The sequence below is a fragment of the Pleurodeles waltl genome, chromosome 1_2 (genome assembly GCF_031143425.1).
Source record: "Pleurodeles waltl isolate 20211129_DDA chromosome 1_2, aPleWal1.hap1.20221129, whole genome shotgun sequence".
Taxonomy (NCBI): domain Eukaryota; kingdom Metazoa; phylum Chordata; class Amphibia; order Caudata; family Salamandridae; genus Pleurodeles; species Pleurodeles waltl.
Genome location: NC_090437.1, coordinates 1,197,287,653 through 1,197,311,742, shown reverse-complemented (window position 1 = coordinate 1,197,311,742; position 24,090 = coordinate 1,197,287,653).

Here is a 24,090-nt window from a genome sequence, read left to right as displayed (position 1 = left end):
CCTGATGTGTAATATATTATCATAAAGGGACGCGTTATTAAGTTCAAGTACTACAAAAAGTGACAGTGCAATTTTAAAAGAGCATTTACGTGACTTTTCTTTCTCTATTAGCATAACTCTTGGATTTAAATTATGTCATTCATGCCTGTGTTTCAGGTTTGAGGAATTTGCTTTTGAAGGATTTTTCTCACACACACAGTGAAACCATACCAAACTGTGCCACCCTAAGGGGCATATTTATTCTCCGTCTGCGCCTAATGTGCGTCAAAATTTTTGACACACAATCGGCACAAATCTTGCCCCATATTTAAGCTTTGACGCCCAAGCCCGCGGACGACAAAATCCCGCCATGTGCATCATTTTCTGGATGCGGGAAACTGCATTGCGTTAATCATATGCAAGGTTGGCGTTCCCGTCCAAAAAAAGACGTAAACGGTTGTCCGTCGTATTTATGCTTCTGGGCAAAAATCCTGAACGGCTGGGAGGCGGAGGCGGAAAATGACGCACAGCCTGATTAGCGTCAAAAATTAACGTCTGGGTCAGGGCAGGCGTTAAAATGGGGCAAACACACCCGTATTTAATCAGAACACACAGAAGCAACAGCAGAGCAGCAAAAGGGAGACATGGAGGTGCTTCTCATCCAGCGTACACGCAGACGCAGAGCCCAGCAACAACAACAGCAGCTACCACAACACCAGCAGGGACCCCAAAGGCAGCGCAGAAGGCAGGAGAGGATATTCTGCACCAGAACTACCCTTCATGGCCTCAGGGAACATGACATCATCCAGAGGTACAGGCTGAACTGGCAGGCCATTCAGCAGCTGCTGCGCAACATTGAGCCACAGTTGGCACCCACCTTGCTGACACCACGCATCATCCCAACAGAAACAAGCTGCTAGCTGTACTTCACATGTTGGCAAGTGGCTCCTTTCAAAGCACTAGCGCCCTGGTTGCTGGAATATCACAGCCATAATTCTCTGCCTTCTTGCCCAGAGTACTGGATGCCATCATTGGACTCACACACCGCCACATCTGCTTCCCAAACACACAGCAGAAGCAGCAGGAGACAAAACAGGGGTTTTACCTTGTTAGTGGATTCCCACACGTCCTTGGTGCTATTGACTGCACACATGTACGCCTTGTGCCACCTGCTGCAACTGAACACCTCTACCGCAACAGGAAGCACACACACTCCATCAATGTGCAGGCCATTGTCGATCACCAAGGATTGATCACCAATATTGTGGCAAAGTATCCTGGGAGTGTCCATGACTCATTCATCTTCCGTCACTCTACCATCAATCAACACTTCCAGGATGGACGATATGGCAATGGACTACTTGTTGGTAAGTACAGAAACCTACTTATATACACACTGCACAGCAACCCTCTAGGACACACAACACATACACCATGACCGCAACATATGGACAGGAACACACTGAGGTTGTGACACCGCTAGCCATGTTTGATAGGTCTGCAGTGAACCTGTCACACATCTGAAATTAGTGTACAGTCTAATGTCAATACGTCAATGATCACAACGTATGGAGAGGTTTGGCTAATTGTCACCTTGCAAAATGTAAGCATCTCACTGATGTTAAAATGAATCCATTGCATGTGTCTAAAGGTATGGGATGTCCAGGGTACATAGACGCTAACGTGTTACCACCACTATCAATTTGAATCTGTGTATGGAATTATCATCTCACCCCCAGTGAAGACACAGGGACACCTGTATCACAAGTCATAATGCTAGGGAGTTCACACTGTACTGCAAATCCCAAAACATACTGCTGACAACTGGTCAGCAGGCAAACACTCGTTCAGCCAAGGAAACAACCCAATGCAGATGGGACATCCTAGAAGCCTAGCAATCAACACAACAACACAAAAGAGTCATAGACAACACAAGACAACTACTGCCATGCAAGGTGATATTAATGGGGCAAGCTACATCAACATGATCCCAATCATTTTCTCTTTCAGCTGATCAGGGGTTTGGGATCCAGCCATGGATTATGACACCATTTGGCAACCCAAGCACTGCAGCAGAGCGTGCCTACAATGAGGCACATAGGAGGACATGCACCATAGTGGAGAGGACCTTCGGCATCCTCAAGTCGAGATTCAGGTGCCTCGACATCACTGGTGGCAGCCTCCTATATTCACCAGAAATGGTCCATAAGATCATTTTAACATGTGCCATCCTGCACAACATTTGCATACGAAGGAACATTCCCCTATTAGAACCAGAGCCACAAATGCTTGAAGAGGAGGAAGAGGAGGAAGAGGAGGAATCAGGCCTGCAACGTGAGGGGGAAAAACAAAACACAGCTGCTGGATTGCGTAAGTGCCAACATATTGTGAACAATTTCTTTTAAAACAACTCACCATCACCACTGTAGCAACATATGTAAATAAACACAGATAATAATCACCATATCATGGTCTGGGTAATCATTTTTGCTCACCTTTATCTCTAACTATCAGAATAACAGTGTAGCCTCATGGAGCATTGCTGATATACCGATCAGGACCCAGAACATTCCAAAGCAATTGTGATGCGTATTACACAACAGTCACATACACACACACTGTAAATTACATACATCTTGTACATTTCACCTTTGAAGGGCAATAGCAGAGGACCACACCTATTTCACACATACATGTTGGCAATATGGTCCATCGCAGCATATGGCACACAACTAAGACACCATCAGTCTATAAGGGAAAAAATGCCTCATACATGAGGCAGTGGATCTGCTATTGCATTGGTAACAGGAATGTATGACCAGACCCTTATCAGCAGTAAGTCGTACAGCACCTATCTTTGCAAGGACTATCTGTGACTAGAGTTCCACATAAGCAGAACATAGACAGCACAAGTGCCACACCTATGACAAGCATTGCGCACATGACATTCCATGTACATGTCAGCCCATTTCCTAACTCCTGACACACCCATGCTCCTGGTCTCACCCCACATGTCTGAAGAGGTCCCTGGAATGGTAATATGTGTACCCAGATATTCCCTCCTCTCCACACACAGACTAACAATAGTAATCCAGTGTGCTTCACCCTTCCCTATGGTATGCCATTGGCATAGTACATCTGACTGCATGGACATCAGATCAATTAATACACTGACTTGTAGTTTCTAAGCCCTGTTATCACCTGTAGATAGCTTCCCATGTGAAAGGTACTGTTGGCCATTTGAACTCAAATCTCACCTACAGGACTTGTGATAAACTGATGCAGCACACAGCTGTGAGCACCTCCATGCAGACCACCCATTTGTACATGCACTGCCCTTGCAGATGCTTGGAACAGCATAGAAGTTGCCATTTTGTCGAATACACTGTTATGCATTTCTAGAAAATAAGCAGTGTAACACAGCCCTGGGGTTTATGTGTCACATTCCAAAACACAGGACAAACACAGTTTTCCATGTCAACTGTCTTGTTCTTCCTCCAACCAGTCTTAGTCAGACCACTGAGTATGTACCTTGTGAAATTGCTGGATCCTGATTGACCCTGCATCCTGTCAGCCTGACTGGCACCTGTCTGTGCGTTACCCTAAAGGTTCCTTGTTGCTACATATGTACCACACTTGCTTTCCCAAACTTCACATTCCTCTGGGGGTATTTTGTCAGGTGCTTCCTCAGTGCATACCCAAATACATGGTATAGAATCATCTGCTTTTTAATTGTACCATAATTGTAAAATTGTCTTGGAATACCAAAATCATGGCCTATCCCTTGTCTGGGTCTCATGTATGCATGAACGACAAAGTGTGACAGTGTACCAGGGCTGTATGCAGGGATTGGTGCTTCCAGCAGAACCAGCAACCTCTGATAATGTGCATGAAATTTCCACACGTTAGGACCCTGACAGTTCACACGCTGAATCAGATTGCTCACAACATATTGATGTGCGTGCTGAATAGCTGCAAGATTAATCAACACTGAGGCTATGATGTTCCCAGATGCAGTGGGAACTTTACAGGCCAACCTGTGTACAAATGTTGTAATGACACCTGCCGGAACATGACTCCTGAGATATGATCTCACTCAGCACACCAAGGTTGCCCAGTTGACAGTCTCATAACATGTCTGCAGTGACAGGTTGGGACCATCCCCATGTAGGTTCTCATGTCCTCGTTGGCTTTACTTCCATTGATCTTCGAAGGACACTCAGTAGATACAGGAATAGCCGCCACTGACTCATGATGAGACATGGACGTAACTGTGACAACATAGATTCCTAAAAATATACAGGATCAACATTGGGCCACACACATGAACCAGACACCTCTGTGCAATGGATCACTGGAAATATGTGGCCACGTGCTGCCTCGTCTGCTGGTCCACCACTGCCACAGGAGAGTTGTGGCTCAGTCATATGACCACAACTGTGGGGGGAAATTACAGTTGTGGGTCACTTTTGGCTTTCCGTGTCAATAACATGGTACACACTTAGGGCCTGATTCTAACTTCGGCGGGCGGCGGAGGCCGCCCGCCGAAGTTCCCCCACCAAAATACTGCTCCGCGGTCTAAAGACCGCTGAGGGTATTTTGGGATTTGCCCTGGGCTGGCGTGCGGCCGCCAAAAGGCCACCCGCCAGCCCAGGGCAAATCAACCTTCCCACGAGGACGCCGGCTCAGAATTGAGCCGGCGTAGTGGGAAGGTGCGACGGGTGCAGTGGCACCCGTCGCGTATTTCAGTGTCTGCATAGCAGACACTGAAATACTTTGTGGGGCCCTCTTACGGGGGCCCTTGCAGGGCCCATGCCATGGGCATGGGCACTGCATGGGCCCCCAGGGGCCCCGCAGCACCCCCTACCGCCATCCTGTTCCTGGCGGGAGACCCGCCAGGAACAGGATGGCGGTAGGGGGTGTCAGAATCCGCAGCCATGGAGGATTCTGTAGGGCAGCGGAAAACCGGCGGGAGACCGCCGGTTTTCCTTGTCTGACCGCGGCCGAACCGCCGCGGTCAGAATGCCCTGCGGGGCACCGCCTGTCTGTCGGCGGTGCTCCCGCCGACCTCAGACCGCCGGGGTCAGAATGACCCCCTTAGTCTGTACATGTGCCTGACTCACAGTGGGTTCACCAACAAGTGCCTAGGAAGCAGTTTCCAAATTTCCTGGACATGTGATGGGCAACTTTTGGACCATTGACATGAGCAAGCAACTGCCATCTATCCGGTGCATGCTTTGTCATTTGTGGTGTCTACGTTACCCAAAATCTTGGAAGTGCACACAACAGGTGTTGCTACATGTATGACTAACACATATCCTCTCTCATTTCCACACTGACTTGCATCTAAGGTTAGGACACATTGACTTCACATTCATACAAGCATATTTTCACTAATGCATCTTGTGATGCACACACACTGGGTCAACAACTACATTAGTAGCCAATGCACACACACATTGAGCCATAGGCATTGAGGTATTGTACTTATGTGCGTCACCTTGCTATCCTTTCCTGACGCCAAACATGCCTAATTTGTGCAATACATATATGGAGGCCACACATATGGCCATCTAGTGCATCAGCCAAGAGTTGAAATCATGTTAAGAAAGTAGCGGATCATGGTCCGCAGCAGTATGATGTCTCACATGTGCCCATACACCAAGACCAAATTGGGTGCAATCAGCCTATCTCAGTTGTGTCACAAATGTAACATTACATTAAAATGGTAAAAAGACCCAAACCCAGTTAATGCCCTGAAAGTTTGACGCATACTCGGCAAGAAAAGACGCACAAGCATCAGAAAATGACGCTTATGCCCGAAAAACAACACATTATGCCGTGAAAATTGGTTAAGTGTTAGACTAGTTCAAAATATATGCATGCGGCCTCATTTTTACTCCTGTGCGTCGAAAAAAATTATGCCCAGACTGTATGCGTCAAAATCTTTTGATGCATAATGATAAAATCGGCGGCCATTTTATGCAGGAAGTGATGTAATAGGATATCCTGTTTACAGATTATGTACAGTGGGTGTACTTTCACTTTGCAGTCTGTGATTCTTCTAGACTGTGTGGCTGTGTTCAGAGTTTTGTCTAGTCAAATTGTGCTTTTGTCTCCTGTGTGGTCTATTACTTGTCAGTTTGTGAATAAAATATTGTTGTTGTATCATGTCTGAGTGTTTATTGTGTACTATTGTCAAGTATTGTGTTGTCTTTGTTGTTTTGGGGAGTCTGTTGTGGGTAGTGATAGTTTGGGGATAGTTGGGCTCTTTTAGGTGTTTAGTTTACGTTTTTCTAATTCTACTTTCCCCCTATTCTCCTCTGTTCTCCTTTATCCCCTATTACCCTTTTTTGTGCTAAGATGTTAGGTAGGCCACGTCTTGGCAAGATGGGTGAGGAGGAGCTTGGGGGGTTCATATGGCTGGTGTGCCATTTCCTCCCCCTATGATTGAGGAAGGTGGGTGGGTGATACAGGGGTATCACACTGAGGCTCCGGTGGGGAAAGGTTCTGCATCACTTGCAACGCGTATATCGCAGCCAGAGGAATGACCACCAGCTGAAGCACCGCTGGGCTGACCTCATCTCCAGGGAGCAAGATCTGCTGGACCACCTGGGAATTGTGATTGGTGGCCCTGTTGGTGAGTACAAATCATGTAAATGTGCACGATTAAATGCTCTGTAGTGACATCAGATGATTTGTATAATATCTGCCGGCAATGTTGTTGAGTGTGTGGAATGCTTTGGAAACATACAGGGTCATTGATGGACTATGTTACGGACCACAATTGCTAGCTGTCAGGAAGCAAGTGCTCTGCAAACTTACTGAATACTTTTTCTCAATGTAAGTGGGTGCCGCCTTTGTGTCAAACAGCAACACAAATCAGGAGCCAATTATGTATATATAGGACACATTTGCCTGTGAGGTATAGATTTTCAAAATCATTACCAACATTTGTTGACGCAACAGCTAGAGTGACTTTCGAAACACTACATGATGCTGAAAATGAGTGCAGGCTTCACGTCAATAGATGATAGCAATGTGGCCCAAACATATGTCTCATGTGTGTCTGTTGAGTGTGTAAGGCAAGCAATCCAAAAGTTCTATTAATGTTACGGATTATTGTGGTCTTTCGTCATTTCGGATACATGCCAGATCTGGATTTGGAGACATAGGGAAAAAGTGCAAGGTGCCCTCTGCTAACATCTTAGACTGGTAGTTGGTGTTTGTTGTTCCACCTTTCGTTTAGGGATTGCTGGCCAAAGGTATGCACATAGGTTCATATCTCTATGGTTGGTGCAACTCATCATAGCTGGGCCACATCAAATGAAGAAACTGTAACAACATGCAGGCTTACAACTGTCCCTGCCCCTCTGTACATTGTACCTGTGTGTCATAAATGTGTCATGGCCACAATGGCTGGTTGAATGGTAATGCACTCCTCAAGGAAAGTGGCTTTGGATGTCACTCTTGAATACACATGATGAGACAAATACACTCCATTATAATGTCTGCTCACTAATGAAGGAGCATGTTTGCCAACACATGATAGTTAGGGCCACTGCATGTGTGCAGATATGTGTGTAAATTGCACAGGAGACCCATGGTATGTACATGTTAGCCGTGTTATATCGGATGCAGTATCATCATGTCTGAGTGGCTTTACTTACTTATGCAATCTTACACATAGGCCCTCATTATGACCTTGGCGGGCGGCAACAGCCGCCTGCCAAGATCTGACCGCTGTGCCGCCGCCAATGCGTAAAACCTGGTTTCTGCCCGCCAGCCCAGCGGGGATCACGGCCGCAACATAGGAGCCGGATCCAAATGGAGCCGGCGGTGTTGCGGCCGTGCGACGGGTGCAGTTGCACCCGTCGAGCTTTTCACTGTCTGCATAGCAGACAGTGAAAAGCTGCATGGGGCCCTGTCAGGGGGCCCCACGACTCCCCGTTCCGCCAGCCTTTTCCTGGCGGTGCAAACCGCCAGAAAAAGGCTGGCGGTCGGGGACTCGTAATCCCCTGGGCAGCGCTGCAGGTGGATTATCACCGCAGGGGCAAAAGTGACGGAATACCGCCGCGGTCGAAATACGCCTGGAAGCACCGCCAGCCTGTTAGCAGTGCTTCCGTCATTTTAGCCCTGGCGGTCTCGTACCGACAGGGTCAAAATGACCCCCATAGTATTTGTCTTTGGAATTGTTGGACAGTGCACAGAAATTGAGCACATTTCTCCCTTCCATGCCTTACAGGTGGACCCACACCCTACAATGTGGGCGAGGTGGCTTCATTCGAGGACCCCGATAACTCCAGTAAGTGTTGATATGTCTGTTATGTGTTGTGTTTGCTGGTGATGTGTGATGGACTCCTGTGTGTTGAACAAATAGCAAGGTGTGATGCACTGGCCCATCATTTGTCTTGTTCCATTAGTGGGATTTCATTTTCTCACCATTTTAGAGTTGGCCAATGCTTATCCTATTGTCTTATTTAGGGATTCTAGGTCAGTCCTGTAGGCCCCGCAATGTGAATGGGGATGAGTCATGTGGATAACACTTGTATCAGCAAGAGTTGCACTGGACCTAATCTGTGATTTAGTCAGCCTGTCAGACCCACATTCTCCCAGAATGGGGCTGCAAAACACTTACCAACAGACTTCTGCTTCCCTTTTCACTAATGTACTGATTAAACTGTAGGTTGAACTTCCTAGCAGCATGTAGCTCCACATGCAGTTCTACGAGTACGTGGCACTTGAGTGCAATGGCCTAGGTGTGCATGCAAATCATGGCAAGGGGTGTTCTTGCATCTCTGTGTTTGTTGTATGTCATGGCATACTGGAAGTATATGATGTGGACAAAGGTCTGCATTACCAGGCATGTGTAGAGCTGGGATTGGTCAAGGGTTTGCTGTCTCCTATTTGTAGATACACCTCACCTGTGGTGTGTGTGTTGAGCCAAACACATGTCCTGCTTTCATAAGCTTCCTGGGTGTCCATGTTGTTTGAAATTGTTAGTTGTTTCTCCACCCCCCCCAAACACAGGCATGGGCTTGTGAATAGTGTACCTAGGACTGATGATACAAGTTTGGTACACAGACATGTAAATCAGTGAATCTTTTGTCTGAACCTAGTATACACACTCATGTTTAGCACATGAGTACTATACTAGCAAGTCCATTTTGCAACTTGCAGATCATGTGGCCCTAGATTTCCATCCCGTACGATGACATTTGTAGCCCTGGCATTGGCGGAGGATGTGCTGCATGATTGTTAGCTGACAACTGGCAGAACTCTGATGCCAAAATCATGGCTGTTGTTACCCATCTTGTACGGTTTGGATGTGCTATGTGTGATACGACCTTTGTAGGCTGGCTTGCCATGTACTTCCTCAGGGACATTCAGTGATCTGTATGATGGTATGATGATATGAGCTGTTACAAGTACAGTAAATGTATTGTCTGATTTACTTCTTGTGCCATTTCACACAATGCAGTTCCTAATGTAATTTTTTTCATTTGTCTTCACAGCTGCTAATATGACACCCATCCAGGTGCGGGAATTCCAAAGGCGGGCAATGCGGTACTGCAGGTAGAGGCGGGGTACCGAAGAATGGCCCGCAGATACCGAAATGAACGGGCCTCCGGAGCCTGGAGGGCATTCCCACAGGGTGGCCCTTCTTTGCCCACCACAACCACCACCAGCACCACCACCACTACCACCCAGGTGGCACCACCAACAGCTCCAGTTCCTAGCACAGGACCACCTGCCGGGCAGCCCACAGACATTGACCCTGCACGGCCCCACCCTTCCTCAGCTGGCACACAGACCACTCAAGCTGCAGCTATTGACCCTGCTGCTTTTGTGGACATGCAGCATAAAATGGACCGTTTTCCTCAGACAAATGAGTTGCCTGCGGCAGGATGTTCGCCATATCAACCGGCGGGTGCGGTCCATTAAGCGGACCCTCCGGAGGGCCAACCTCTAGACATTTGGATGGACATGATTCCCTCCCTCCCTCCTCTTTCCTTATTCTTATACTTTGTGGGTTTAGGGGGCTTAGTGTTAGGTTAGTATAGGCTGTTAGTTTAGTTAGTGTTAGTGGGTGGGGGGGTCCTGATTGTTTCTACTGTTTCTTTTTGAGTGTGTGTTGGGGGCAATGTTGGGGTTCTTGTGTGTTTTGAAAAATAATTAAAAAAAATATATACAAATTATAAAATAAAAAATATATTTGTTTAGAATAGGATAGTATGTGTTTAGGTTAGTATCTGTTGTCCTCCATGTGTCCCGTCTCATAAAGAGGTTGGTGGGGTGATGTTTAGAACGTTTCGTTACATGTGATAAGCAAGTTTAGCTTAGGTTAGTTAGGGACAGATGTGGGTAATGAGTAGTTAGGGTAGATTAGGGTAGGTAAGGCTTTTCCCCGAGTTATCTCTTCTGTTTTTACAGTTTAATAAATATGTAGTAAACCATTTACAGTATATGTGAAATGCTTGTAGATCAGGGCCTTGGCATGAGTGTACATGATTTATTTTGTATTACATTTGTGTCCTATGCTACAAACAAATCCCAAATTAGCTGCAACATTGGCAGCTACCACAAAGCTACCTTGCAAAGATTTGACCATTCATTGCAACCACCAATCACAGTTACTATGGATACCTACCTGTTTTTTTCAATAAGTATGTTTTCATTGTCACATACTGTGCTTCCAGATTTGGTATTGGGGACACTGTGTTATGTGTGACTGCAGTGTGATGTTCAAGGAAACCTTATAAGGTGAGTGGTAGTATGCACTCTTGTATTATCCTGATCATGACTCACATAGATCATTTGTGACACTGTTCAGCATGATTACTTATTTGGATGTAAACTCAGACACCCTCATTCATGCAGTTTGTTGACTGTTTGCTTAGATATGTGGGCAATGTTATATGTGTTAGAATTGCATGGAGGCAACATTTTACTGCCACTATTTAATGGCTTAGATATCCCTTGAGGAAGCATTATTCTGTCCAACACAGCATTATGGTGTATAGTTTCTGTTTTCATCAGATATTTCCCTCAGGAAGGGCAGAGTATGGTGCAATCCAGGCCACTGTGCATAGTTAGCAGACTACATTATTTCAGGACAGTTGTATTGACAAGCTATGTAATTTGACAGGAGGCATAATTCAGTGATCTACTGCATGGTTGATGTGTCACATTACACAGAGACAAAGTGGTTGTGGAAGTGCTATTTATTTAAAGGTGCTGTAGTGCTATATGTACATTGTCCATGATTGTGAGTCCATTATAGTGACATCTTCCATTGTGATCCCACACAAGTGCTACAGGAAAACGCATTTGACATGCTGGGGTGATGTGTCAGACAGTGCAGAGGGACAGGATTTGCCAATGAGTAAGTGAGAGACAATCACTGGGCAGGCTGACAAGATATACAGTGGTTTGCAGAACAGTCATTGAGTACATTTGTTGCAAGACTGGCGTGTTACAAAGCGCAGGACCTTGGTAATAGGTAGCCATGTGGCAGGGACTAGTGCTTCCGGGTACTTTTACGTGTGAAGGTGATCTGTTCCATGTCTTCTTCTTCTGATGTGTGTGTTGCCTCCTCTGTCCTTGGTGGTGGTGGTTGTGAAGGGGCAACACACACCTCAGTGTTTGAAGATGTGGAGTCAGACATCCCGGTCACTGCTACCTGTGAGGGTCTTAAGGGTAGTACTGCTGCAAGGAGGATCTGCTGGTTCTTAAGAATAGCAGCCACATCACGATGGTAGGCAGCCAGGTGGGCCCTGAGGGGTTCAATGTTGCATTTGTGCATGCGTTGACAGGATTGCTGTTGTAGGTGTTGGGTCAACTGTATTACAGCTGTGCTGATTTCCTTCAGCCTTTTTTCTACTTCCTGCAAGATAGTTGTTTGCCCTTGTATAGTTGCTGTCTGTTCTTCAGTTGACATCATGCACGAACGCACCCCCTCTAGGCTGGCTGCCATAGTTTGCATCCCCACCTGCACTTCATTGGCCAGCTCCCGCTGTACTCCGACTACAGTTCTCTCAAAGCTGGTGCCTGTGTCATCTGAGTCCTCAGCTGTATTGGAGCTCGCAGGTCTTACAATTGGGGTTGTGGGTGGGTCCTCTGTGATGGCTGCTTGTTCTGTGCTCATCCTTGTGACTGAAGGTGGGGTCTGGAGGGTTCCAAGGACATCTTGGAGGGTCTGGTGGCTGATGTTTGTCAGCTCGTCATCCATGTCATCAGGGTAGTCCTGGACAGGCATATCCGCAGGAGATCCATCGTCCTCTGCAATGAAATAGGGTACAATTAGTGTATCTGTGTTGTGGCATTTGCGATGTGACATGCCTGCCTTGTGATGATTTTCACATTGTGATCTTGGTTCCTGTTCATTCCTCCAGTCTTTCAGATGGGCATTTTCCTAGGCCTATGCCCCACCTGCACGTCACATGTATTGTGGTAAGTTTTTTGACTTGTCGGCATCATCTCCTCTAGGTGTTGGTTTAGGCCAAATAGTGATTTGCCACCTTCTTGTGCTACTCAACCCTCCGTCTACATCCATTCTCATGGTGAGACCTTTCACTGGCTGTGGGTGCTCTGATGGCACTAGCAGCACACTTAACAATCTGGACCTACCCCAGTCTCAGATATTTCACATCCACTTATATGTTGTTGAAATGTAGCGTATCCTATGCATAGCATTGTTATGGCACAATATGGATGTTAGCATTGGTAATGTGTACAGCTGATGTTGGGGTATGTGTGGACATTGGATTGCCCTGACAGTGGTAGCAGTGTCCTATTTCCTCCTCCGACTGTGCAGGTGTATTTCAGTGACCTGTTACATGTGTCCTCCCCCTCAATGCTGTTGTCTGAGCAGTATGACATTTGGGATGTTGCATTGTGACCCAGGCACAGGATGGACCCTGGCATATGCAGCATGGGTGTGACATTAGTGCTGTGTACCTCCTAATGTTGATGACATTGGCTGATGTTTGCGGCAACTATGGGGATTCACAAATGACAGGACTGGAGCATTTGTCTTGTTTCAGGGGATTGTTAAAGTTGTCATCCTCAACCCACTAATTTAGGTATGTAAGATTCATGGGGACGTTACTGCCATTGGCTACTTGAGCTGCACACACAGCGGAGGTGGTAGTGGCACATGTTGTCACTGTGACAATCCAGTTGTCGGTATGGCTAGAGGTTGTTAATTGGGCCCTAGTTAATGTAGGGGGTATAGTGGCTGACGTGTGACAGGATGTCAGTTTGACGTTGTGCCCTTCCCTCCTGGCGTGGCTTTACCTTTGCTACATCGTTGGCATGGCAGCATACCCCCATGAAACTGTTGTTGGTGTTGTGTTATGGTGTGCCCCAGCTTCTCTCTGTACAGGCCATGCCCCCATGCCGTACCTCTTTACCCATGCCACTTGATGCATATGATGACTACCATGCATTTTGTAGTCGGAATCCCCCCCCGGTTGTAGTTGACATTAGTGCATTTTAATTCCTCATGTGACTTACCCTGCATGTGTGTTGTCTCCTGGTAGTCTGCGCTGTCCTGTCCTTGAATCCCTGTGACGATCTCCTCAGGGATTGACGGCTGCCACCATCTCCTCCATGTGGTCCAGGGGCTCCTGGTGTGCTGGACTTCCACCTCCAGTCTGCAGTGCTGCCTTCCTGTTCCTGGCCATCTTTTCCTTGGTCCTGCGCTTGCAGTCATGCCAGCGTTTCTTGCTCTCGATGACTGTTCTGCGTACTTCTGCCACACTGTTAATCTTGTCAATAATTTATTGCCATATTGCCTCTCTCCTACTGATTGGCAACTTCGAGGTGACAAACAGTTGGTGCTGGTGTTCTGTCACCTCTTTTACCAGAATTTCCTGCTCCTCTGCACTGAAGTGACACTTTCTTTTCTTCTTCTCCCAGTCCTGGTTCTTGTGTGGGTCCTCCTGGCTGGTTCCTGGTCTGTTGTCATCTTCCTGGGGTCTGTACAGGCATCTGGGATCCATTTTGGCTCTCCTCTGCTGAAATGGCTGTGTTTGCGGGGAATTTTGACGCTATTGCGTCAAAAAAATGCCACATATCCGGTTTGCGGTGTCTTAAATCGACCCACAGTCATTTCTGCCGTGTTAACGTCATTTTCCTTTACGACGTGACGCTGCGGTGTGTGTAAAAAAAATGACTTACACCTGTGGTTTGCGTCACCGTGCGTCAAAGTATAAATTTGACGCCCGCACGGCGCACCAAAATGGCGTTAGCCGGTGGTAATATTTTTGATGCAAAACTGCGCCAGCGCAGTTTTGCGTCAAAAAGTATAAATATGGCCCTAACTGTTTAAACCCAGAGTGGACATTTGTATTTCTTGGATTGTTTTTGTTCCTTTTAGTTTACCCTATGCTTGCAGAAAAGTTATATGTGATCTAATTAATGCCCTTGTTTGTCTTTCTTGTGCATGATAAGTGCAACCACAATTCTAATTGTAGTGTGCAACAGTGAATCTCTGTGAAGCCAGCCCTAGTGTTGCAGTACTTATTGTTATGGCACTCAGTTTGGGTTTTTGGTAATGTAATGTTAGTAATTGTGCCAACAGTTATTATTATCCAAGAAAAGTGCTGGAGCATCCCGGTGTTCTTCTACTGCTCCCGTACCCATATCAGAAAGAGAGATGCAGTTTCAAGGAAGTTGAGTGCACTAACTCTACTATCACTCTGTCAACAACAACCTGCCCCCCGAAGATACACGGTGCCTGGCTGGACAGTGGCAAGATGTGGCAGTGTTTTACCTCTTTCTCTTTCACTCCCCCTTTCCTTTTGGGAGAACTGCTAGGGTTTCTGTGTCCACCAGGAAGTGCCGAGAGGTGTTCCAGGAGGTCGCAGGGCATACCATCGCCCCTGCAGACATCCTGCTTTTCAGGTGAGTGGCCCCGTTTCGACACACATGGCAGGGGCATCAATGGGGCATGCAGGCACCTCAGAGGTGATGGGGGGCCGAGGTGGGGGCTTGGGTTTCGAGGGGGGGGGGTAGTTTGGTTTGGGTTTGGGGGGGTCCTCTGGTTTGGATTGGGGTTAAGTTTTTGGTCTGGATTTAGATTTTGGGGAGGGGGCTTGGCTTTTGCTTTGGGAGGGGTAACCTTGGCCTTGGTGGGGCTAGATATCCTAGGTGGGGGAGGGGCATGGCTAGGTCCAGGTGGACTATGGGAATACTGGGAGGTGGAAGGCAGGGGGGGTTTGGAGTGGAACAGGGTGCTTGGGGATACAGGGACTGGGTCAGTGGGAGGGAACAGGAAAAACTCATGCAGGAAACATTATTTAGGGGCACAAGGTTGGAAATGGGAGTAACGTTTGGGAGTGGAGGGAGAGGGAGTGGTTGTGAGGTGTGTATTATGAGGTGTCTTGGGTGCAGGTGCGAGCGTGGACGTCATGTGTGTGCTGTTTGACTGTTAGTTGTGTGAGTGTGAGCGATTAGGTGTAGTGGGAGGAGGGGAGAGAGGAGATGCAGGGAGATAGCAGGGGGGATGTGTGAATGTATGTTGTGGTGGTGTGTGCAGCTAGGGTGGATGTGCTGCATGTGGGGATGTTGACAGTAGTGCTGGGTGCGCATTTGGTCTATGTGGTGCATGCATGGGGGTCTGCTATTGTGGTGATGGTGGAAATGAGTGCACTTGTGGCAGGATCTGGGAGCGATGAGGTGGTGACTGCAGGTATGAGTGGTGTACTGCCTGTGAGGGGACAGGTGGTGGGGGAGTCCGTGTAGGGAGTGGATATTGTTGTGTCTGCATCTGAATGTTGTGTGTCTGCATGGCGGTGGTGTCTTTTGTGGTGTTTGTCCTTGCGATCTGGGTCTGTTTGATGTGGATGCATGTTGGTATGATCGGGTGCCTTGGATGGGTGAGGGGAGAGGGATGTGGGATTGGGAACAGGTAGTTGGAGGGGGGATAGAAGAAGAAGAGACAGTGGCTGCAATGTGGAGAGGCCAGAGCCTGAAACAATCTTTGCAAGGTAGACAGGGCACCGTGAATGCCTTCCAGGTAGGCATTCGACTATTGCATCTGTGATGCCAGTCCCTGAATGGCATTCGCGATGGCTGACTGCCCCACAGGGATGGGCCTCAGGAGGTCAATAACCTCCTCATTGAGGGCAGCAGGGCTGCCTGGGGCAGGGGCAGAGGTGCCTGCAGCGAAAGAGATGCCCATCCTCCTGGGTGAGCGGGCATGGGCAACTGGATGGGGAGCTACAGGGAGGGCGGTAAGGGGATGGCGGACAAGGATGGTGCTGGGATGGTCCCAGGGAATGTCCATCAGAGGAGAAATCCGAAGATGTAGTCGTCAATCCTGTCTCAACTGTGGCACTCCCCTCGCTCTTCATCTCACTGGTCCCCTCGGCTCTGCTGGTATCAGCCTCCTGGTTCCCATGGGCTGCAGCTTCCCCACTCGCTGATGTCCCTTCCCCTTTGGCTGATGATGCTGATGCACACAGATACAGAGGTGGAGAGGGCGGGACGGTGGCAGAGAAAGACAGGGTGCAATGGGTCAATACCAACCCTACATACATACAAAGTGACAACAACATCATCTGCTGCTATGCCATGGCAGGCCATACATGCCACAACAGTAGAACACCATGGAGGATACTACAGCTATGCTGATGGAAACTGCTAATGGTGGAACCGTAGCAATCATGTACTTGATGAGGGACAACCTACTCACACTTGCCCAGCACATTCCCATGGTTGTGTAGAGACATTTCCTGTACACGTTACTCAACAGAATCCTGCATGGGTAGGTAGCATGCCCACTAATCCATTAACAAATAGGATTTGTAACATCTGGCCCCATTGTACCTATCTACACATACAGTAAATGGCAGCTGATTGAGGACACACTAATTACCTCGCTCACAGTGGTAGCCTGATACTGATGTCTATGCCCCGCCACCTCACTTGTACTCATTCTGATGCTAGGAGCTTTGCTCTTAAACATTGTTGAGGGTCATCACACAATTCCCAAAGTGGAAGTAACTGCCCACATAAGTCACTGTCTGCATGGTATGGGCACACATCTATAAACCAATCCTGCCAGGGTGGCTGATACCCATAATCGGCGTGCTACTAACAATGACCTACGCTACATCATAGTAGGAAGCACAAAGCCATATAGGCAGAACATCATTGAGGTGTCAGTGTGTACTTACCCCCTGGTGGCTGCTGTGCTGCCCTCAAGCGCCCATCCAGCTCAGGGTAGGCCACCACCATAATGCGGGCCATTAGGGGGGTCAGGGTCTGATGGGCACCCCTCCCTTATTAGGAGGATGTCTCCAGCTGGGCCTCTGTGGTCTTCCGGGCCCAGCGTCTCACTGTTTTCTTCAGTGGGTGCTCTGCCAGGCATAGACCCCCAGGGTCCTCACTTGCTTGGTGATGGCATTAAAAAATCCCCTTCTTTTGATGAACGCTGACCTGCATGTGTGACACAGACAGAAGGACAAAGTCATGTAGATTGGCATTACAGGGTCAGTAGTGGACATTACACATCAAACACATTTCATGACCACAGTCATGTGTCCTCACGCCACCAGCGATCAGACTCCTCACCCATCTCCATGCATTCAGTCTGTCTCCCTCGTCACAACTCCTTTCATCCTCACACACATCACAATCACACATGATAGTGAAACGAGACTCACCTGCTGCTCTGGTGCCCCATACAACTGTCCATACAGGGGTAGGATCTCATCCACAAGCTTCTTCAGCTCTTTGTGGTGTGAAGTCTGAGACCCTATCTTCTGCAGGATGTGGCATCTTGGCTTCCAGAGTCAGAACACAGCAGCACCTGCAGTGGAGATCTTGCTTGCACAAGTGTCAGGAGTCAAGTGAGCTATGTAACAGTAAATGGCAGTTACGGCCGCTGCGTACCTGACCGTCACCGCCGTCGATTATCACAATTGGCCCCAGTCTCCCATAGGCAACAATGTTGTCCAATGAGGAGTTGCACAGAAGTTTAGGCCGCCTACTACCATGTCTAACCCAGGCCGAATGAGGTCACTTCCAACTGTCCTGTGCATACAGGACACACAGCTACCATTTTTCATACAATAAGTGAATAGTAGAGGAATTATATGTGCGTCATGAATGATATGTAGTGAAAACTGCATAGATTGACAATGTCAACACATTGCATACATCAACTTTTGACTTCTTCTCTCTCCTGTTCCCAGATACGGTGCAATGGTGATGATGAGACATGCCCCTGTGTACCAGCCTGTAATCAACCTGGCTACCCTGGAAAAGAGGCAGGTCATTCTGATGTATCGTCAGACCCTCATGGAGCTGTGTAGCTAGTGGGAGCCTGATCTGTTGCCTGACATACGTCATCCCTATGCCATCCCTCCCTTCATGCAGGTTTTGTCTGTACTCCACTTCCACGCCTAAGAGTTGTTTCAGATGACAGTGTGCTTGGCAACAGGGATGTTACAGACGATGTTAAGCTTAATGTATTTAAGGATGTACAGTGTGCTTTGCTCAGACAACTGCCCAGCTACATCATGTTCCCTCAACGTACAGATTTGCCCACTGTTAAGGCTGCCTTCTATGATTCGGCACATGTCCCTCATGCGATAGGGGCCATAGATGGCACCCATATTGCCTTGGTTCCACCCAGGATAAATGTACAAGTGTACAGGAACCGGAAAAACGTTCATTCCATTAATGTGCAGGTGGCGTGTCTCACTAACCAATATATCTCGCAGGTTACGGCCAGGTTCCCTGGTTCTGTACATGACTCATACATTCTGCGGAACAACAACATCCCACACACGATGGCACAACTACAGAGGGACTGGGCATGGCTCATCGGTATGTATCTAATAGGATGTGTGAATACAAGAAAAGAGAATGAGCTACAACTAATGTTCACTGTTATCTACAATGTAAAACAACCAAACAATCAAGATAACTGAAATACAAAAAATTATGTTTATTACATATGTATGTACAACAACAAGAAAACACAATAATCAAAGTTAAAAATATAAATATTTACATATTCACAGGGAAAGACACACACACTTATATACAGTGAATAGACAGAGACAAAGTGTTATACGAGACAAAACACAAAAGATAATGGAAACATAACATTGAAAAAAGAACAAATTGTCCAAAATACAATAAAATACAAATTAGATATATGCTTTCTCTACGGCACTGCTTTAAAGCCTTAATACTATTCACAGTTGTGACATGTTGTAACTTAGAACCAGATCCCGTCTCCACCTAATTCATAAAGAAAAATTACTTGGACCCTAAAGTTCATAATCCATTATAACAACTGTAGGAACTAAGCCTACGCGCGTTTCGGCGGCAAACCTCCGATTTGTAAAGCCGCCTTCATCAGGGCAGTTCCTTTTTTAATGTTAGATGGCTTATGTCGCACAACTTTTAGATTCTCGTCTTTCCCATCCAAATCAGATCTGATAAACATAAAAAATAACAATAAGAAATACCATACTAATACGTTTAATCCAATTCCTTGAGATTCAGCTATCCACCTGCATGATACCACAAACCAATTATCATCAAAAAAGATTTAAAGTGCACGAACGAAGAGATCAAGTGAAAAGATAAATAAAAAGTGATTAAAAAACCAATAAGAACCGTAAAAATTCAACACCAAAAGGTGGTGCAAGAAAATTAAAAACACCCAATACATGCAGAGAACACCATCAGATATATGTGATTTCCCAGACTAATCTCCACAGTAGATGTATTAATAATATTAAATACCAGATGACAATGTTGGTGCGTTCCCTCATAAAGAGAACACAGAAAGACTGATTCTCTAGTTTCAGCTTTTGATCACACGGGGCTCCTTATACAGGCATACAGCCAGATTCACAGATCCATCTCTATTTCAAAGCAGAAAACCTTAAGTCAATAAAAGAAATCCATAAGTCTAAGAGACCAATCTTTTCCCTATAGAAACAATAACTTATTCCTTAACATACCAAAAATAGTCCTCACAATAACCGGATTTCTAGGGGAATCAGTATCCACAGCTTCCATCAGTCTTCCATCTATACATGAAAAGAGACGGGGAAAAAGAAAATCAAGAATATAACAAAAATAGGGTTCCCCTACCTCGAGTATTCTCTCTTATCTCTTATTCTAAGAAATTAACTGGAGTCTCTTATCCTTAATAATACAGAAAGCGGCTCAGATGTATTAGGAACATTCTTAATTAAGATTTCACCATCCCATCTAGTTCAAGGTTGAGTGGTAAAAATCCTCAATGTATACAAGATAGTAATCGTACACACTAAAAGACTACTCCTTTCAGGTTCAACATTAACTCAAGAACCCCTCATTCAGGTGAAAAACTATAGTTTTTGGAGAGGACATACCCTACCTTCTAATGCACCGATTTCCCAATGGCACGAGAACGCCCGGTAAAAGATTGCCAAATGCGGCATTCTCCATTTTGTAGTCAGGCATTCAATTACCAATCACGGTAAAAACCGCGAGACGACTAACGAAATCGCGCGATTTCGTACTGAAAGAGCATCAGAAAATAGCGTCGGCCATCTTGGAATGGTCATAAATGCAACCTACTAATTAGGAAAAAGCCCGAAAATAAGACAAAAAAATAATCCGGATTGCAAAAAACATACCGTCAGAGAATAAGGTCGGCCATATTGGAATGGTCATAAATATAGCCAACTGATTAAGAAAAAGACCCCTACCACAATAGAAATACAACGTAAAAACTAAAGATTAAACAATAAAAGATAAAAAATGAAGATAAACATAAAGATAAAAAAGGAAACAAAAACTCCTACAGTAATTTATAACAGCACATCCATAGGGAGTCCTGACAAAAATATGTATATATACATCAACATCTATCCCTTGCCATGGATGAACCAAGCCCTCTCTAATTGTATATAGACGAATCAAGAATCTTCAAAGAAAAAAACAGAAAATACTGCCCAGCAGAGGAAAAGAAACCATTCCCTTCTAAGCGAGAAAACCCACATCAAGAAGAGTTCAAAATAAGGCATTCTCCCAAGGTATACACTCATTAAGACCTTTATCATATGTGTCCAGGGTAAAAATCCAAAACACTTCCCGCTTCTTCCTTATATTTTCCATTACTTTGCCTGGAACGTCCTTAATCTTTTCCAAAATCGTCCACGTCAAATCATCAAGTTCATGTTTTTCTTTCAACCAGTGTTGCACCAGGGGAGCTCCCTCCCTTTTGTTTCGAATACTCGATAGATGCTCTGAGATTTGTACTCTGATTTCACGTCAAGTTTCTCCCACATACCCCACTGAGCAGGGACAGATAATCAGATACACACAATTAGAGGTTCTACAGTTAGTCATGTCACACAGTTTGTATTTCTTATGTCGCCATACCAATAGATCACTAACAATGGCTTTGGGGCATACTTTGCAGGTTCCACACTGGTGATTTCCCCAAACTGGGACAGTACCGGTAATGGACTTTTGACAAAATTATTTTTCTCTAGGTAGGGCTGTCTTAACTAATTTATTGCGGATGTTCTGATTTTTTTTAAACGCCAAGAGAGGTTTCTCTAATGGTTTAAGAGTTTGGTCACTATTCAGAATTTGCCAATTGCTATTGATTATTCTCCTGATTTTATCATTCATATTTGAATGTTGAATGACACAAACTAATTGTTGTTTAGATTCTTTTGTGCATTGTTGGAACATACTCTCTCTATTGTAGTATTTTGCCCGTTTGTACGAATCTCTGATCAATCTCTTAGGGTATCTTAGGGTATCCCCTCAGCTTTTCTTGAAGCACGTCTGCATGTACGTTGTAATCACTCAGTTCCGTACAGTTTCTACGAATACGCAGAAACTGACTGAAGGGAACCCCTTGTTTCTGACTTCTAGGGTGGTAGCTATCAAAGTGCAAAATGGTATTCTTTGCCGTGGGTTTTGTGTATAGTGATACCTCTAGCTGAGAGTTCTGGCTTTTTATCCAAATATCTAGGAACTCAATTCTGTCCCTGCTTTTATGGATGGAAAATTTAAGATTTGTGTCACATAAATTAACCCATTTACAGAACTCTTCTAGTTGTTCCTCATGTCCTGACCATATGTAAAAGACATCATCTATATACCTCGACCAAAGCCTGATATTTTCATAAAAAGGGGCAATTTCATTGTATATATGAGTCTGTTCGAATAGGCCTACATAAATATTGGCAACACTTGGAGCACAGGCCGCTCCCATGCTGACTCCCTTCTTCTGCTGATAAGTCTCTCCATCAAATTCGAAAAAATTACTTTCCAATACAATCTTGAGGCAATCAAGAACAAACAACAAGTGGTCCGTCATGCCTTCCTTATCGAAAATTTGTCGAACCGCCTGCCAGGCTTCATGTTGGGGGATATTTGTATACAGGGCCTCAATGTCCATGGTAACCAGAAACTCACTATCTGGGTTGAACCTAGCCCCTTCCAGGATTGAGATGATATGTCCCGTATCCTTAACATATGCAGGAAGTTGTACTACTCTTGTTTTGAGAAATGTTTCCACATATTTTGATAATGGTTCCGTAACGGACCCTACTGTGGACACAATAGGTCGAAAAGGAGGATCCGTTTCACTCTTATGAACTTTCGGAAGACCATATAAAATGGGAACCCTAGTAGTCATAGGATTCAGGTATATGTATTCTTTTTCACAGATCAATCCATCGTTATACGCTTTCAAACTCACTTCCTGAATTGTCTTTTTCACTTCCCTTTGCCAACCACTGTTGGCTTCACTGTAATGTTCTGGTGTTCCTAACATAAGTCTGACCTTATGTTTGTACTGATCCGTATCTAGGAGGACAATTCCTCCCCCTTTATCACAAGGTTTAATAACAATGTTTTTATTCTGCTGTAATCTCAAGAGAGCCTGGTGTTCATTTCTCGTCAGATTACAGTTGGGCTTGGGAGTGAATTTACACAGTTTTTTAACCTTCTTGAGGACCAAGTTCTCAAAGATTCTTATTTCGGGTCCCACCATATCAAGGCTCGGGTGGATATAGGTTTCAACCCAGACACATTATTCTCTACAGTATTATTTCTGTTCTCGAAAAATCTGCTAAGCCTGATGCGTCTGAAAAACGCATGCAAGTCAGTAAGAAGTCCAAAACAGTTGATAGAAACACTAGGGACAAAAGCTAAACCTTTTTTCAAAATAGCTTCCATGTCTGTATCCAAGGTACAGGAAGTGAGATTGAATACTGGTATGGGATCTAGTCCCTCCCGTATTGTTGTCTCCTTGTCTGCAGGAAATGTGTAGGGCTGTCTGTGTTGTAGTACCTGCCCCTCTGTTGATTTCTGAACCTGGCACGTTGTGATCCTCGCCGGGATAAAAAACGGTTGGACTGATTGAAACCTTCCTGATAGGAACTTCTATTACCCAATTGTTCAGATCTATCGCTAGTGCCTTCACCCTCGGACTCAGATGTATCGGAAAAAGTAAACATTTTTTTACTGGTCCAAAATAGCCGATCTAACGGTTGACCAGTCTGGTTATATTCCTGATAATATTTCTCTGACAAATAGGGGTAAGCTTTCTCTTGAGTAAACCACCTAATGTCTTTTCTAAGTTTATCTGATTTCCTTTTTATCAGGTAAGCGCCGAAAGAGTCTAATTCCTGGTTTACCATCTCTAGTTGTTTCTTGGCTTCCTGTATAGAATCTTGGGTTTTTTATTAATCTTCCAATGTCTGTATTTCTACGGCTAGTACTTCAATCAACTCCCTAGCAGTCTCCACAATAAGGATCATCCAATCTCGGGAACATCTATTCGATATTAAAGACGACTTCTCTAAAAATTTACGAATTTCTGTAAACAAACCAGGTATATTCCTCACCCTTAATCCTGCTGGTATTACTCCCGCCCTCAGATATTCTAACATAAAGTCTGCATGCAATTCTGTCCGTCTCGCTTTCTTTTTTAATTCCACCAATTTAAACCACCCTTCTTTAGGTTGATTAAAGCCTGAGTTCGACCCTGAACCTGTCCTTGGTTGCCCTAATAGTTTAATCAAATCATCTTCCGAGAATCCAAATGTTTTTATCCCATTCATAGTT